This window comes from Pan paniscus, chromosome 1 (assembly GCF_029289425.2).
Source record: "Pan paniscus chromosome 1, NHGRI_mPanPan1-v2.0_pri, whole genome shotgun sequence".
In the NCBI taxonomy this organism is placed as follows: Eukaryota; Metazoa; Chordata; class Mammalia; order Primates; family Hominidae; genus Pan; species Pan paniscus.
The window spans coordinates 198,462,018-198,479,983 of NC_073249.2; the positions used below are offsets into that span (position 1 = coordinate 198,462,018).

Below are 17,966 nucleotides of genomic sequence, written 5' to 3' on the forward strand. Positions count from 1 at the left end.
GTTCAAGTGATTCGCCTCCTGGGTTCAAGTGATTCTCCTACCTCAGCCTCCCGAGTAGCTGGGACTATAGGTGCGTGCCACCACGCTCAGCTAATTTTTGTATTTTTAGTAGAGACAGGGTTTCACCATGTTGGCCAGGGTTGTCTCGATCTCTTGACCTCGTGATCCACCTGCCTCAGCCTCCCAAAGTGCTGGGATTACAGGCGTGAGCCATCGCGCCCAGCCTGAGGGCTCTAATTTTTAAGCTTGCTTAATAAACAATCAACTCACCTAAGCTTTCCCAAAGAACAACCATTTCTCTATGAGCCCTATACTCAGGTAAACAAGAAATATACACATCATCAACAATAGTGTAAGAAAGATACTTCACTATTTTTTTTAATATCGTTGGTCCTATATAAAGTGCAGATTTTAAATATCTAATGACCTAGGTGTATACTAGTATCACAAGACTAATAAAAACACTTCATTATTTGGTGTCTTACAAGGTTCAAAATGCCCTCACAAAACAATTGCTACTGAAAATAATTGGATAGCATTATTTAAAAAAACACAAGGCTGGGCACGGTGGCTCACACCGCCACATATATATACCCAACATAGGAGCACGCAGATTCATAAAGCAAGTTCTTAGAGACCTTCAAAGGGACTTAGATTCCCACAAAATAATAGTGAGAGTCTTTAACACCCCACTGACATTATTAGATCATTGAGACAGAAAATTAACAAAGATATTCAGGATTCAAACTTAGCACTGGGTGAAAGGGACCTGATAAGACACCTACAGAACCCTCCATCCAAAAACAACAGAATTGGTCAGGCGTGGTGGCTCATGCCTATAATCCTAGCACTTTGGGAGGCCGAGGCCGGCAGATCACCTGAGGTCAGGAGTTCAAGACCAGCCTGGCCAACATGGTGAAACCCTGTCTCTACTAAAAGTCCAAAAATTTGCTAAGATTGGTGGCACATGCCTGTAGTCCCAGCTACTCGGGAGGCTGAGGCAGGAGAATCGTTTGAATCTGGGAGGTGGAGGCTGCAACGAGCCGAGATCGCACCACTGCACTCCAGCCTGGGTGACACACCAAGACTCCGTCTCAAAAAAACAAACAAACAAATGAAAAACAGAATACACATTCTTCTCATTGCCACATGGCATATACTCTAAAATTGATTGCATAATCGGAAGTAAAACACTTCTCAGCAAATGCAAAAGAACTGAAATCATAGTAAACAATCTCTTGGACCACAGCGGAATCAAACTAGAAATTAAGACTAAGAAATTCACTTAAAACCAGCCGGGCGTGGTGGCTTACGTCTGTAATCCCGGCACTTTGGGAGGCCAAGGAGGGCGGATCACCTGAGGTCAGGAGCTCAAGATCGGCCTGGCTAACATGCTGAAACCCTGTCTCTACTAAAAATACAAAATTAGCTGGGCGTGGTGGCACACACCTGTAATCCCAGCTACTCGGGAGGCTAAGGCATGAGAATCGCTTGAACCCAGGAGCGGAGGTTGCAGTGAGTTGGAATCGCACCACCACACTCCAGCCTGGGCAACAGAATGAGGCTCCGTCTCCAAAAAAAAAAAAAAAAAAAAAAAATTCACTTAAAACCATACAATTACATGGAAATCGAATAACCTGCTCCTGAATGACCTTTTTTTTTTTTTTTTTTTTTTTTGAGACAGAGTCTTGCTCTGTCGCCCAGGCTGGAGTGCAGTGGCACGATCTCAGCTCACTGCAACCTCCGCCTCCAGGTTCAAGCAATTCTCCTGTCTCAGCCTTTCAAGAAGCCAGGACTACAGGCATGCACCACCATGCCTGGCTAATTTTTGAATTTTTAGTAGAGATGGGGTTCCACCATGATGGCCAGGCTGGTCTCAAACTCCTGACCTCTGGTGATCCACCTGCCTCGGCCTACCAAAGTGCTGAGATTACAGGCATAAGCCACTGTTACTGGCCCTGAATGACTTTTGAGTAAATAATGAAATTAAGGCAGAAATCAAGAAGTTCTTTGAAACTAATGAAAACAAAGATATATCATACCAGAATCTCTGGGACACAGCTAAGGCAGTGTTAAGAGGGATATTTAGAGGACTAAGTACCCATATCAAAAAGTTACAAAGATCTCAATTTAACAACCTAACATTACAACTAAAAGAACTAGATAACCAAGAGCAAATCAATCCCAAAGCTAGCAAAAGAGAAGAAATAATCAGTATCAGAGCCGAACTGAAGGAGACTGAGACACTGAAAACTCATTCAGAAGATCAACAAATCCAGGAGGGATTTGGGTTTTTTGTTTTATTTTATTTATTTATTTATTATTATTTTTTGAGATAGAGTCTCACTCTGTTGTCCAGGCTGGAGCACAGAGGTGCAGTCTTGGCTAACTGCAACCTCCACCTCCCAGGTTGAGGCGATTCTCATGCCTTAGGCTCCCAAGTAGTTGGGATTACAGGTGTGCACCACCATGCGTGGCTAATCATATTCTTAGTAGAGATGGGGTTTCGCCATGTTGGCCAGGCTGGTCTGAAACTCCTTGCCTCAAGGGATCCATCCACCTTGGCCTCCCAAAGTGCTGGGATTACAAGCATGAGCCCTTGCGCCTGGTGGAGTTGGGTCTTTGAAAAAAGTAATACAACAGACTGCTAGCTAGACTAATAAAGACAAAAAGAGAGAAGATTCAAATATAATCATAATCAGAAATGAAAAGGGGCTATTACCACTGACCCCACAGAAATACAAATAACCATCTGATAATATTATGAACACCTCTATGTACATAAACTAGAAAATCTAGAAAAAATGGATAATTCCTAGATACATACTCCCTCCCAAGACTGAACCAGGAAGAAATTGAATCCCTGAACAGACCAATAATGAGCTCTGAAACTGAGTCGGTAATAAATAGCCTATCAGCCAAAAAGAGCCCAGGACCGGATGGATTCACAGCTGAATTCTACCAGATGTACCAAGAAGAGCTGGTACCATTCCTGCTGAAACTATTCCAAAAGAATGAAGAGGAGGGACTCCTTCCTAACTCATTCTATGAGGCCAGCATCATCCTGATACCAAAACTTGGCAGAGACACAACAAAAAAAAAGAAAACTTCAGGTCAATATTCTTGATGAATATCAATGCAAAAATCCTCAACAAAATACTGGCAAATCAAATCTGCAGCACATCAAAAAGCTTACCCACCACGATCAAGTAGGCTTTAGCCCTGGGATGCAAGGTTGGTTCAACATATGCAAATTTGTAAATATGATTCATCACATAAACAGAACTAAAGACAAAAACCACATGATTATCTCAACAGATGCATTAAAGGCTTTCGATAAAATTCAATACCACTGCATGTTAAAAATTCAATGAAGTAGGTATTTAAGGGCATCTAAATAGGAAGAGAGGAAGTCAAACTATCTTTGTCTGTAGACAACATGACCCTATATCCAGAAAACCTCATGGTCTCAGCACAAAAGCTCCTTAAGCTGATAAACAACTTCAGCAAAATCTCAGGATACAAAATCAACGTGAAAAATCACTAACATTCCTATACATCAACGACAGTCAAGCTGAGTGCCAAATCAGGAACACAATCCCTTTCACGACTGCTACACACACACACAAATACCTAGGAATATAGCTAACCAGGGAGGTGAAAGATCTCTACAAAGAGAACTACAAAACACTGCTCAAAGAAATCAGAGATGACACAAACAAATGGAAAAACGTCCCATGCCTATGGATAGGAAGAATCAATATTGTTAAAAGGGCCGCACTGCTCAAAGAAATGTATAGATTCCATGCCATTCCTATTAAAGTACTATTGACATTCTTCATAAAACTAGAAAAAAAATTATTTTAAAATTCATATGGAACCAAAAGAGCCAAGGAAATCCTAAGCAAAAAGAACAAAGCTGGAGGCATCATGCTATCCAACATCAAACTATACCACAGGGCTACAGTAACCAATACAGCATGGTACTGGTACAAAAAAAGACACATAGACCAATAGAACAGAATAGAGAACTCAGAAATAAAGGCCACACACCTACAAGTATCTGATCTTTGATAAACCAGACAAAAATAGGCAATGAGGAATTCCCCATTCAATAAATGGTGCATGAGGCCAGGCGCGGTGGCTCATGCCTGTAATCCCAACACTTTGGTAAGCCAACGTGGGTGGATCACTTGAGGTCAGGAGTTCGAGACCAGCCTGACCAACATGGTGAAACCCTGTCTCTACTAGAAATACAAAAATTAGCCAGACATGGTGGCAGGGCCTGTAGTACCAGCTACTCAGTAGGCTGAGTCAGGAGAATCACTTGAACCCAGGAGGCAGAGGTTGCAGTGAGCCCAGATCGTGCCACTGTACTCCAGCCTGGGCAACAGAGCGAGACTCTGTCTAAAAATAAATAAATTAATAATAATAAACAGTGCCGGGATAACTGGCTAGTATGCAGAAGATTGAAAATGGATCCCTTCCTTACTCTATGTACAAAAATTAACCTAAGACAGATTAAAGACTTAAATGTAAAATCCGAAACTACAAAAACCCCGGAAGATAAGCTAGGCAATACCATTCTGGACATAAAAATGGGCAAAAATTTCATGACAGGCCGGGCGCGGTGGCTCACGCCTGTAGTCCCAGCACTTTGGGAGGCCGAGGCGGGCGGATCACGAGGTCAGGAGATCGAGACCATCCCGGCTAGCACGGTGAAACCTTGTCTCTACTAAACATACAAAAAATTAGCCAGGCGTGGTGGCATGCGCCTGTAGTCCCAGCTACTCGGGAGGCTGAGGCAGGAGAATGGAGTGAACTCAGGAGCTGGAGCTTGCAGTGAGCCAAGATCGTGCCACTGCACTCCAGCCTGGGCAACAGAGCGAGACTCTGTCTCAAAAAAAAAAAAATTTCATGACAGAGACACCAAAAGCAATTACTACAAAAGCAAAAATTGATAAATGGGGTCTAATTAAAGAGCTCCTGCACAGAAAAGGAAACTATCAACAGGGTGAACAGACAACCTACAGAATGGGAGAAAATTTTTGCAAACTATGCATCTGACAAAGGTCTAATATCCAGCATCTACAAGGAACTTAAACAAATTTGTAAGAAGAAAACTAAACAACCCAATTAAAGAGTAGGCAAAGGGCTGGGCGCAGTGGCTCACGCCTGTAATCCCAACACTTTGGGAGGCCAAGGCAGGTGGATCACTTGAGGCCAGGAGTTCGAGACCAGCCTGGCCAACATGTTGAAACCTCATCTCTACTAAAAGTACAAAAATTAGCCTGGCGTGGTGGTGCAGTCATCCCAGCTACTCGGGAGGCTGAAGCACAAGAATCATTTGAAGCTGGGAAGCAGAGGTTTCAGCGAGCCAAGATTGTGCCATTGCACTCCAACCTAGACAACAGAGCAAGACTCTGTCTCAAAAAGAAACAAGAAAAAAGTGGGCAAAGGACATGAACTGAAATTTTTCAAAAGAAGACATACATACAGCCAACAATCATATGAAAAAAGCTCAACATCACTGACCATTAGAGAAATGCAAATCGAAATGACAATGAGATACCATCTTATACCAGTCAGGATGACTAGTATTAAAAAGTAAAAAAATAGGCCAGGCCAGGCGCAGTGGCTCATGCCTGCAATCCCAGCACTTTGGGAGGCTAAGGCGGGCGGATCACGAGGTCAGATCGAGACCATACTGTCTAACATGGTTTAACTGCGTCTCTACTAAAAACACAAAAAATTAGCCGGGCGTGGTGGCATGCGCCTGTAGTCCCAGCTACTCGGGAGGCTAAGGCAAGAGAATCGCTTGAACCCGGGAGGCGGAGGTTGCAGTGAGCTGAGATCGCGCCACTGCACTCCAGCCTGGGCGACAGAGCAAGACTCCGTCTCAAAAAAAAAAAAAAAAGGCCACGCGCAGTGGCTCACGGCTCTAATCTCAGCACTTTGGGAGGCTGAGGCGGGCAGATCACGAGGTCAGGATTTCAATACCAGACTGCCAACATGGTGAAACCCTGTCCCTACAAAAATACAAAAATTAGCCGGGCGTGGTGGTGTGGGCCTGTAATCCCAGCTACTGGAAAGGCTGAGAGGAGAACTGCTTGAACCCGGGAGGCAGAGGCTGCAGTGAGCCGAGATCACTCCACTGCACTCCAGCCTGGGTGACAGAGCAAGACTCCGTCTCGGAAAAAAAAAAAAAGTCAAAAAATAATGCTGGCGAGATTGTGGAGAAAAAGAAATGCTCATACATTGTCAGTGGGAGTATAAATTAGTTCAACTATTGTGGAAGACAGTGTGGCAATTCCTCAAAGACTTAGAAATACCATTCAACCCAGAAATCCCATTACTGGTTATATACCCAAAGGAATATAAATCATTCTATTATAAAGACATATCACACATATGTTCACTGCAGCACTATTCACAACAGCAAAGACACGGAATCAACCTAAATGTCCATCAAAAGTAGACTAGATAAAGAAAAGGTGGTATGTATACACCATGCAATACTATGCCACCATAAAAAACAACAAGATCATGTCCTTTGCAGGAACATGGGTGGAGCTGGAGGCCATTATCTTTAGCAAACTAATGCAGAAACAGAAAAACAAATATCACATGTTCCAAATATCGCATGATGAGAACACATGGACACAGAGGGGAACAACACTCACTGATGCCTATCGGAGAGTAGAGGATGGGAGCAGGGAGAGGATCTGGAAAAATAACTAATGGGCACTAGGCTTAATACCTGGGTGACAAAATAATCTGCACAACAAACCTCCATGATACAAGTTTACCTGTATACCAAACCATGCACATATATCTCTGAACATAAAAGTTACATTTAAAAAAACACAGAATAACATTTTTATCCCACACATCTAAATTAGTCTGTCCAAAAGTTTAAAAAAAGTTGATAATAGAAACACAAGTTGAGACTATAATATTTACTCCACTTATGGACAAATAATTTTACAATTATGGAATATAAGAAATTATAGGCTGGGCGCAGTGGCTCACGCCTGTAATCCCAGCACTTTGGGAGGCCGAGGCGGGCGGATCACGAGGTCAGGAGATCGAGATCATCCTGGCTAACACGGTGAAACCCCGTCTCTACTAAAAATACAAAAAATTAGTCGGGCGTGGTGGCGGGCGGCTGTAGTCCCAGCTACTCGGGAGGCTGAGGCAGGAGAATGGCGTGAACCCAGGAGGCAGAGCTGGCACTGAGCCGAGATTGTGCCACTGCACTCCAGCCTGGGCAACAGAGCGAGACCCCGTCTCAAAAAAAAAAAAAGAAAAGAAATTATAGGCCAGGGCCAGCCACAGGGGCTCACACCTGTAATCCTAGCACTCTGGCAGGCCAAGGTGGATGGATCACTTGAGACCAGGAGTTCAAGACCAGCCTAGGCAACATGGCGAAATCCCATCTCTACAAAAAATTTTTAAAAATCAGCCTGACGTGGTGGCCCGCACCTATAGTCCCAGCTACCCAGGAGGCTGAGGTGGAAGGATCACCCACCTGAGCCTGAGGAGGTAGAGGTTGCAGTGAGCTGTGGTCGCACCACTGCACTCCAGCCTGGGTGACAGACTGAGACTCTGTTTCAAAAAAAAAAAAAAAGAAAGAAATTATAGGCTGGCCATGGTGGCTCATGCGTGTAATTCAAGCACTTTGGGAGGCCCAGGCAGGAAGATCGCTTAAGCCTAGGAGTTCAAGACCAGCCTAGGCAATGTGGCGAAATCCCATCTCTACAAAAAACCCAAAAATTAGCCAGGCATGGCGGTATGCCTGTAGTCCCAGCTACTCAGCAGGCTGAGACAGGAAGATTGCTTGAGCCCGGCAGGGGAGTTGAGGCTGCAGTGAGCCATGACTGTGCCACTGTACTCCAGCTTGGGCAACAGAGCAAGACTCCGTCTTAAAAAAATAAATACATACATAAATAAAAATAAAAAAAATAAACCTAGATCAGTGCCTGGGTAATAACAGTAATCAACTGGTAACAACTACTCTTATTTCACCTTCCATGTCCACCACTTCCAAATATATCTTCTCTCATCCTTTATTTCTTCATATTCCTCTTCAAAGTTTACTGTTTCATGAGCTTTTCATTCTATTTCCTCCTAAGGCTTCTTCATTATCTACATTTTCTCTGTGCAGATCTCCAATATCTGCCTCTCTGCTGGCTGCTTTCCCTTTCCCTTCAAACATGTCAAACCTCTCCCATCCTTAAAATCAAAACAAAACAAAACATTCTAAATACTTCCTCTATTTTTTCCCCCTTGTGCCCTTGGGTTGTTAAAAAAAAAAGGGGGGGGGGCTGGGGGGAGAAAGAAAGAAAGAAAAACAAAAAAATGGTTAAAAAAAAAACTTTTTTCTTTTTTTTTTGAGATGAAGTCTCACTCTGTCACCCAGGCTGGAGTGCAATGGCATGATCTTGGCTCATTGCAGCCTCTGCCTCCCGGGTTCAGGGATTCTCCTGCCTCAGCCTCCTGAGTAGCTGGGATTACAGGCACTTGCCACCACACGCAGCTAATTTTTTTTTTTTTTTTTTTTAGTAGAGATGGGGTTTCACCATGTTAGCCAGGCTGGTCTCGAACTCCTGACCTCAGGTGATCCACCCGCCTCAGCCTCCCAAAGTGCTGGGAATACAGGTGTGAGCCATTGCGCCTGGCCAAATTTTTTTTTTTTTTTTTTTTTTTTTTTATGAGATGGAGTCTCGCTCTGTCACCCAGGCTGGAGCGCAGTGGCACAATCTTGGCTCACTGCAAGCCGTGCCTCCCAGGTTCACGCCATTCTCCTGCCTCAGCCTCCCAAGTAGCTGGGACTACAGGCACCCACCACCACGCCCGGATAATTTTTTGTACTTTTAGTAGAGACGGGGTTTCACTGTGTTAGCCAGGATGGTCTCGATCTCCTGACCTCGTGATCCGCCCGCCTCAGCCTCCCAAAGTGCTGGGATTACAGGCATGAGCCACCACATCTGGCCAAAAATTTTTAACAACTACATAAATACCTTCTCTAAACCCTCTCACCAACCATCAAGATAGTAAGCAATTTTTTTTTTTTTTTTTGAGATGGTCTTTCACTCTGTCTACCTGGGCTAGAGTGCAGTGGCACAATTACGGCTCACTGCAGCCTCAACCTTCCAGGCTCAGGCAATCCTCCCTCAGCCTCCAGAGTAGCTGGGACTATAGAAGCGTGCCACATGCCAAGCTAACTTTTTTTATTTTTTGTAGAGACAGGGTTCTGCCATGTTGGCCAGGCTAGTCTTCAACTCCACCTTGTGGCCTCATGATCCTAGGATTACAGGCCGCAGCCACCACTCCTGGCCTACAGATCATTTTAAAAAGCTTTGATCGGCTGGGTGTGGTGGCTCATGCCTGTGATCCTGGCACTTTGGGAGGCTGAGGCAGGCGGATCACTTGAGGTCAGGAGTTCAAAACCAGCCTGGCCAACATGGTGAAACCCCATCTCTACTAAAAAAAAAAAAAAATTAGCAGGGCATAGTGGTGCACGCCTGTAACCCCAACTACTCAGGAGGCTGAGGCAGGAGAATCGCTTGAACCCAGGAGGCGGAGGTTGCAGTGTGCTGAGTTCACGCCACTGCACTCCAGCCTGGGCGACAGAGCAGGACTCCCGTCTACAAAAAAAAAAAAGGCTGGGTGCGGAGGCTCAGGCCTGTAATCCTACCACTTTGGGAGGCCAAGGTAGGTGGATCACCTGAGTTCAGGAGTTCGGGACCTCAGGACCAGCCTGGCCAACATGGCGAAACCCTGTCTCTACTAAAAATACAAAATTTAGCCGGGCATGGTGGTGAGCGCCTGTAATCCCAGCTACTTGGGAGGCTGAGGCTGGAGAATCACATGAACCCGGGAGGCAGAGGTTGCAGTAAGCTGAGATCACACTGTCACTCCAGCCTGAGTGACAAGGGCAAAACTCCATTTCAAAAAAAAATTAAGGCCGGGCGCGCTGGCTCACGCCTGTAATCCCCGCACTTTGAGAGGCCGAGACGGGTGGATCACGAGGTCAGGAGATTGAGACCATGCTGGCTAACATAGTGAAACCCCGTCTCTACTAAAAATACAAAAAAATTAGCCGGGTGTGGTGGTGGGCACCTGTAGTCCCAGCTACTTGGGAGGCTGAGGCAGGAAAATGGCGTGAACCCGGGAGGTGGAGCTTGCAGTGAGCCGAGATTGCGCCACTGCACTCCAGCCTGGGCGACAGAGCAAGACTCCGTCTCAAAAAAAAAAATTAAAAGGTCTACATAGGCCCAGCGCAGTGGCTCACGCCTGTAATCCCAGCACTTTGGGAGGCCAAGGCGGGTGGATCGCTTCAGCTCAGGAGTTCAAGACTGGTCTGGGCAACATAATGAGACCTTGTCTCTACTAAAAGAAAAAAGAAAAAGAAAAAATTAGCCAGGCATGGTGGTGCACGCCTGTAGTCCCAGTTACTCAGGGGGTTGAGGTGGGAGGAGTGCTTGAGCCTGGGAGAGGTCAAGGCTGCAGTGAGCCCTGATCATGCCACTGGACTCCAGCCTAGGTGACAGAGTAAGACTCTGTCTCAATTTTTTTTTTTTTTTTTGAGACAAGGTCTCACTCTGTCACCCAGGCTGGAGTCCAGTGGCACAATCTTGGCTCATTGCAACCTCCACCTCCTAAGCTCAAGTGATTCCTGTGCCTCAGCCTCCTGAGTAGCTGGGACCACAGCAGTGAAAAAAAAGAAAAAGAAAGAAGAGAAAAGAAAAAGGTCTACATAATTCGGTTACGGTTGCCCCTGTGAAGACATGGCTGTGAAAGTTTTGTTTGTTTGTTTTTTTGAGACGGAGTTTCGCTCTTGTTGCCCAGGCTGGAGTGCAATGGTGTGATCTCAGCTCACACCAACCTCCGCCTCCCGAGTTCAAGCCATTCTCCTGCCTCAGCCTCCCAAGTATCTGGAATTACAGGCGTGTACCACCACGCCTGGCTAATTTTGTATTTTTAGTAGAGACAGGGTTTCTCCATGTTGGTCAGGCTGGTCTCCAACTCTGGACCTCGGGTGATCCACCCACCTCGGCCTCCCACAGTCCTGGGATTAGAGGCGTGAGCCACCGCGCCTGGCCGATTGTGAAAGTTTTACAACAGGACTTTAGAGCTCCCTCAGAATAAAGAATCCATCCATTCCCTTCTCTCTTTCCTATTTTACTTATTTACTTATTTTTTGAAACAGGGTCTCCAGCTCTGTTACGCAGGCTGTAGTGTGGTGGCACAATCATAGCTCACTGCAGCCTCAAACCGTGGAGCTCAAGTGATCCTCCTATCTCAGCCTCCTGAGTAACTGGGACTACAGATGTCCACTACCATGCCTGGCTGATTTTTAATTTTTTTTTTTTTTGTAGAGACAAAGTCTTGCTATGTTGCCAGGCTGGTCTCAAACTCCTGGGATAAACATAAAGTGATCCTCCTGCCTTAGCCTCCCGAAGCACTGGGATTACAGGCATGAGCCACCGGGCCTAGCCTCTCTCTTTATAAATAATCTTCTTCCAATGCTCCTTGTTTTCTTTTCTTTTGTTTTTTTTTGGGGGGGTGGGTGGGGGCGGGCAGGGGTGGTGGGAGGATGGAATCTTGCTCTGTCACCCCGGCTGAAGTGCAGTGGCACAATCTCTGCTCACTGCAACCTCTGCCTCCTGGGATCAAGCAAGTCTCATGCCTCAGCCTCCCAAGTAACTGAGACTACAGGCATGGGCCACCACCCCCAGCTAATTGTTTTATTTTTAGTAGAGATGGGGTTTCGCCATGTTGGCCAGGCTCGTCTCGAACTCCTGGCCTCAAGTGATCTGCTTGCCTTGGCCTCCCAGAGTGCTGGGATTACAGGCGTGAGCCACCGTGCTGGGCCTCTTCTTCTAATAGTAGTAAAAATAACTTGCTACAGGAATTTGAAGTGAATAATGTATCCAAATACTTATTCTACTCCCTCTTAGAAACAATCCACAGATAGGAAGAGCAAGAATCAATTACATCCATGTTAAAGACAAGAAAACTAAAGCTCAAAGAGGTTGAGTTGCTCAAGGTTGCAGTTATATGAGGGAATTTTATTTATTTAGTGCTTATTTACTGTCAGACTCCTTCCTCTTCCCAGCCAACCCTAATCAGTAGGTAAACCCCAAGAGGGAAAATACTTGTTTTCACTGTTTTGTCCTCAATGTCTACAACAGTGCCTAGAATATAACAGACTTTCCGTATTTGTTGACTGAATGAACAGATGGTTTTGGAAATGAAGTAAACCAACAGCAAAAGCACAAGGAAAAAAAGTTATTTCCCATTATAATGCAATAATAAAAGATTTCAAACAGGCTACTACCAGTTAGAAAGGCTAGACTACATAATGGTATTGACTCAATTCCATTGGCATGTTATGCATTTTACCTAATAAGTAAGGGAGGTGAAATAGGTTTCTGTTTCTGATGTCACATTCATGGCATGTACTAACATAAATCCAAGACTTAACTGCAGGTTTGAAACTGATTAAAAGTTTTTATTAAAAGCAGAAACTAGAGAAAGCATTCTCTTGAGTCCCGATGGTCTGACTAAAAAAGTACAGTATCTTAATTTCGGTTCTGTCTTCAATGTTAGTTTCAGCAGCCAAAGCTATTGTATTTATGTTCTCCAACATATTTAATAAACCTTATAGCAAAGATTAGGGGAAACCAAAACTGAGTAACTCACCACTTTTTGAGCGTTGCATAAAACTGCCATTCTGCCTAGGCACAAGGTAATCACAGCATATGAGAAGACAAAGTAATGGGACCAATGTTCAATATAATTTAAGAGAAAGACTCATTGTTTATGGTTCCAGAAATTCCAGTTCCTTGTAAATCAATTTGCCTTAATTGGAAAATATTTTCCATTTTCTCCAATATTTAGATTTTAGCAAATTAAAGCTGTTGGTGCTGGTAAGATTAGTAGCTGTAATAAGTGTGAGGTAACTGAAAGAGGACTAGATTTGAAGTATGGTTTACTCTGATATTTCCTACCTGGGTTAACTATAACCTTGGGCAAGTCACTTCAACATTTTAGAGGCTAGGCTTTAGCAGCTGTAAAATGAGAGTAACAACCATCTCACAGAACTGTAGTGAGGATTAAATGACACAATGTGTATTAATTTGTTTAAAAAATGGTACTGGGAGGCCGGGCATGGTGACTCATGTCTGTAATCCCAGCACTTTGGGAGGCTGAGGTGAGAGGATCGCCTGAGCCAAGGAATTTGAGACCAGGCTGGGCAACATGGCGAGACCCGTCTCTATAAAAATTATAAAATTATGGGCCAGGCGTGATGGCTGACACCTGTAATCCCAGAACTTTGGGAGGCTGAGGTGGGCGGATCATCTGAGGTCAGGAGTTCAAGACCAGCCTGGCCAACATGGTGAATTCCCGTCTCTACTAAAAATACAAAATTAGCCAGGCATGTTGGCACGTGCCTGTAATCCCAGCTACTCAGGAGGCTGAGGCAGCAGAATCACTTAAACCCGGGAGGCAGAGGTTGCAGTGAGCCAAGATCGTGCCATTGCACTTCAGCCTGGGCAAAAAGAGTGAAACTCCGTCTCAAAAAAAAAAAATTATGTTTAAAACAAACAAAATAAATGAATAAATATATAGCTAGACACAGTGGCTCACGCCTATAATCCCAGCACTCTCGGAGGCTAAGGTAGGAGGACTGCTTGAGTCCAGGAGTTCAAGACCATCCTGGGCAACACAGGGAGACCTCGTGTCCACAAAAAAATTAAAAAATTAGCCAAGTGTGGTAGTGTGCACCTGTAGTCCCAGCTACTCAGAAGGCTGAAGTGGGAGGATCATTTGAGCCCAGGAGGTTGAGGCTACAGTGGGCCATGATCATAGCATTTTACTCCACCTGGGGGACAGAACAAGACCTTGCCTCAAAAAAAAAAAAAAAAAAAAAATCATAAAAATAAATACTATTGAGAAAATTGTCATGTTTGTACAATTAAGCAATAGTCAATAGTAACTGCTGTTTCTTAGTTTATTATTTCTGTTTTTTTTTTTTTTTTGAGACTGAGTCTCCTTCTGTCGCCCAGGCTGGAGTGCAGTGGTGCGATCTCAGCTTGCTGTAACCTCTGCCTCCCAGGTTCAAGTGATTCTCCTGCCTCAGCCTCCCAAGTAGCTGGGATTACAGATGCCCACCACCACACCTGGCTAATTTTTATATTTTTAGTAGAGATGGGGTTTTACCATGTTGGCCAGGCTGATCTTGAACTCCTGACCTTAGGTGATCTGCCTGCCTCAGCCTCCCAAAGTGCTGGGATTACAGGTGTGAGCCACCGCGCCCAACCAGTTTATTATTAAAACTAGAGCAATTCTGTGGTTGCTTCTTCAAACTATAGCCAGGAAAACACAAAAGACCCTCACTCACTGCTGGATTAAAAATTGAAGAACTGCATTAAGGATCTACCATCCCTATACAGTATTACTAATACAATCTAGGATTCTCAAGAGTAAGTCATTTCCATTATGAGATATCAAACAAAGTAATACAGGGTGAAGGGCTTTATTTTGCCTACTCGGCTAGGGCAGGAATTAACCTATCTAACTTCAGTAACCTTCCCTGATTCATGTAAAGGGGTCCTCCTGGCTGTCCTCATCCCAGAGACTTGAAACACGAATTAATCTATTTTTCAAAAGGGTTATTTGCAATGACCTTCTTTAGAATTTTTTATTGGCCAGGCCTGGTGGCTCACACCTGTAATCCCAGCAATTTGGGAGGCGGAGGCAGGTAAATCACTTGAGGTCAGGAGTTCCAGACCAGCTTGGCCAACACGGTGAAACACCATCTCTACTAAAAAAAAAAAAAAAAATTAGCCAGGAGTGGTGGCACATGCCTGTAATTCCAGCTACTCGGGAGGCTGAGGCAGGAGAATTGCTTGAAACCAGGAGGAAGAGGTTGCAGTGAGCCAAGATCACGCCACCGCACAGCCTGAGCAACAGAGCAAGACTCCATCTCAAAAAACAAATATAGTATTCTGTATCTTAAGGTTTAATACCAGCACTTTGGGAGGGAGGATCACTTGAGCCCAGGAGTCCAAGACCAGCCTGGGCAACAGAGTGGGACCCCAATCAATACAAAAATTTTAAAAAAATTTTTTTTAATTAGCTGGGCTGGTGGCCTGTGTCTGTTGTCCCAGCTACTCTGGAGGCAGAGGCTTGAGCCCAGGAGGAGGCCCAGGCTGCAGTGAGCAGTGCTTAACTCACTGCACTCCAGCCTGGGAAACCCAGCGAGACCCTATTTCAAAAAATAAATACATAAAAATTGGCCAGGCACGGTGGCTCACGCTTATAATCCCAGCACTTTGGGAGACTGAGGCGGGTGGATCACCTGAGGTTAGGAGTTCAAGGCCAGCCTGGCTAACATGGTGAAACCTTGTTTCTACCAAAAATACAAAAACTAGCTGGGCATGGTGGCACACACCTGTAATCCCAGCTACTCAGGAGGCTGAGGCAGGAGAATCGCTTCAACCTCGGAAGTGGAGGTTGCAGTGAGCCAAGATCGTGCCATTGCATTCCAGCCTGGGTAACAAAGTGAGATTGTCTCAAAATAAATAAATAAATATAAATAAATTAAATTAAATTAAATTAAATAGTCGGGCACAGTGGCTCATGCCTCTAGTCCCATGCATCTGGGAGCCTCTGGTGGGAGGATGGCTTAAGCCAAGAAGTTCGAGGTTACAGTGAACTAGGAGCTCTCCACTGTACTCAAGCTTCAGCAACCAAGCTAGACTCTTGTCTCAAATGAAACAAACAAACAAATTTTACCTTAAGCTGATTCTAGCAATGCAGTCTTCCAACAGGAGGACATACACAGTTACCATTATCTAGTCAAATTTGATCGAATCCACAATCCACGCAGTTCCGCGGTTTCCGGTAAGAATCTACCACACCTCATCCCCTAAACTGGCTTCATTTCTAAACTGGCTTCATTCCTTTTTTTTTTTAAGATGGGGTCTTGCTGTGTTGCCCAGGCTGGTCGCGAACTTCTGGCCTCAAGCGATTCTCCTGCCTCAGCCTCCAGAATAGTTGGCATTACAGACGCGCGCCACCACGCCCGAAATTCATTTCTTTAATTTGGCGAAAAAGTAAGTGACTTCTAGAAGCCACTGGGTTTCTGGTTCCTCTATAAAGCAAATTCTTCCACTGAAGGACTTTTTCCTTCCACTGTTTGTTTTAAAAAGAACAAGAAAAGGAAGAGGTTGGAAGGAGCGAGGAGCTGAGTGTCCGAATGAAGCACTGGAGGTTTTTTTTTTTTTTTTTTTTTTTTTTTGCAAGCAATCAGTGATGCCCTGTAAGTCACTCTCCTCCGAGATTTGGGAGGTGCGTGAACTGCCATTCTACCATTCACCACTGGTTCTTTGGTCCACCGATCACAGATGTGAGCTGCACAGACATCGCAGCAAATTCGATGCCTTCCCAGTTTCCCGGAGCCGGGGTGTAGAGGGTGGGAGAGAGGGGTCGCTTCTTTTCCTTAATCTCATCTCTCCACCAAGAAAAACGTCTGGAGTTTCGTGCCCTGAAGCCGCCCAGGCTGATGTTTAAAAGTTAAATAATAACCTCCAGGTTTTTACAGAAACTCCGCCTGGCTCCGAAGCCCCCGTTCTGCCCAGCAGGGGTGCAGAGGTCTGAGGCAGGACGGTTTTGAAAAATGTACTTTGACCCGATCCGGTTACTGTAACCGGATCCCCAGGGAGCAGTCCCTGTTGGGGACCGGCGGAACAGGCTCCCCCGTGGCGGAGACTCCATGCACGGGCACAAAGGGGGAGCAACGCAGCCCAGACAAAAGGGCCCAGCCAAGTCTCGGGGGGCGGAGAGGGCGAGCCTGCGCGGGCCCTGCCTCAGGCGGAGAAGCCCGAGTTGGACCGTTGTGGGAGGGCCGAGGAGGGAGGCGGCGGCCCCGCCCCGCCCTGGCCCGAAGCGACGGCGACCCGGGCCGTTACCTTCTGCCCGGACCGGGACCCTCTCGCAGAGCCAAGAAAGGGGCCGCAGCCTGAGAGGAGCCCGCAGCCTGATACTGAGCGCGTCCTGCTCACTTTCCCTTGCTCGCTGAACTTACCCAGATCTCCGCCGCCGCCTCCTCAGCCTCCACAGCAGCCTCTCCCGGAAATCCTACCTGGCCCGTTGGCCGCCAGGCAGCAGCCGGAGCCCTTGGCCCCCGGGGAGGGGGAAAAAGGGAGCGGGCTGGACAGTGTAGGGTAGGACGTGCCGCCGCGGAGGCTTACGGGACTTGTAGTCCCAAGCAGGGGCCGGTTGCACGGCAAGCTGAACAAAATGGCGGGAAGCATGCGTCCTTTCTCTCCGGGCGGTCGTCCTCCTTACGACCTCTCTGGGCATGCGCTGGCCGCTGTGCGCACCTTGTGTGTAAAAGAACTTGGGCACCTTTCCTGGTACTATGGGAGGCAAAGGTCTTTGGGCTTGGGAGGACAGGGTTCAATACTGGGCTCCAGGCAGTACCCAAAAAGGGAACTGATACAAGAGTGTTGTTTGAGAAAACTGTATCCCTGACTGGCCAAATTTCAATCATAACCTCCCCAAAGGAAAAACTATTTATTGAGGACCAATTTGAAGTGCAAAAAACGTACAAGCAAGTTATCTACCCTCAGTGTTGTGCGTAAGAAACCCAGGAATCATTCTGGACACTTCCCTCAAGCCATTAAGTCCAGTCATTCTACATCCCCAGTATTTTAATTCATTTCGATATCCTTCACTACTATCACCTAGTGAAAGCCACCATCACTTCTCTCCAAGTCTCAGTAGTTTCAGGCCCTAGGCTATCACCCTCCGAAAACCTTCCTTGCTGCTGCCAGAGGACCCTTCTAAATGCAAACCCATTGTATCACACAACCTAAATTAGACCTACATGTAAAACTTGAAGCTACGGCACATCTAGAGGACATTCCAGGAGAAAAATCGATGTGACT

The 17,966-nt window shown here is 45.8% G+C and overlaps 1 protein-coding gene across 5 annotated transcripts in view; it reads right to left on the reverse strand.

Moving 5' to 3' along the window:
• The window catches only part of PHACTR4 (phosphatase and actin regulator 4), a 133,830-nt gene extending 116,382 nt beyond the window's left edge, over positions 1-17,448 (reverse strand). For 2 of the 5 annotated variants that reach the window (XM_034959474.4, XM_055096022.2), the window contains exon 1: positions 17,102-17,445. The gene's annotated coding sequence lies outside the window, so the exon portion shown is untranslated. Of the gene's footprint in view, positions 1-17,101 lie in introns of all 5 variants that reach the window. The other 3 variants (XM_034959466.4, XM_063593584.1, XM_034959483.4) reach the window with 3 other exon arrangements.
• Positions 17,449-17,966: the final 518 nt, after the last annotated feature.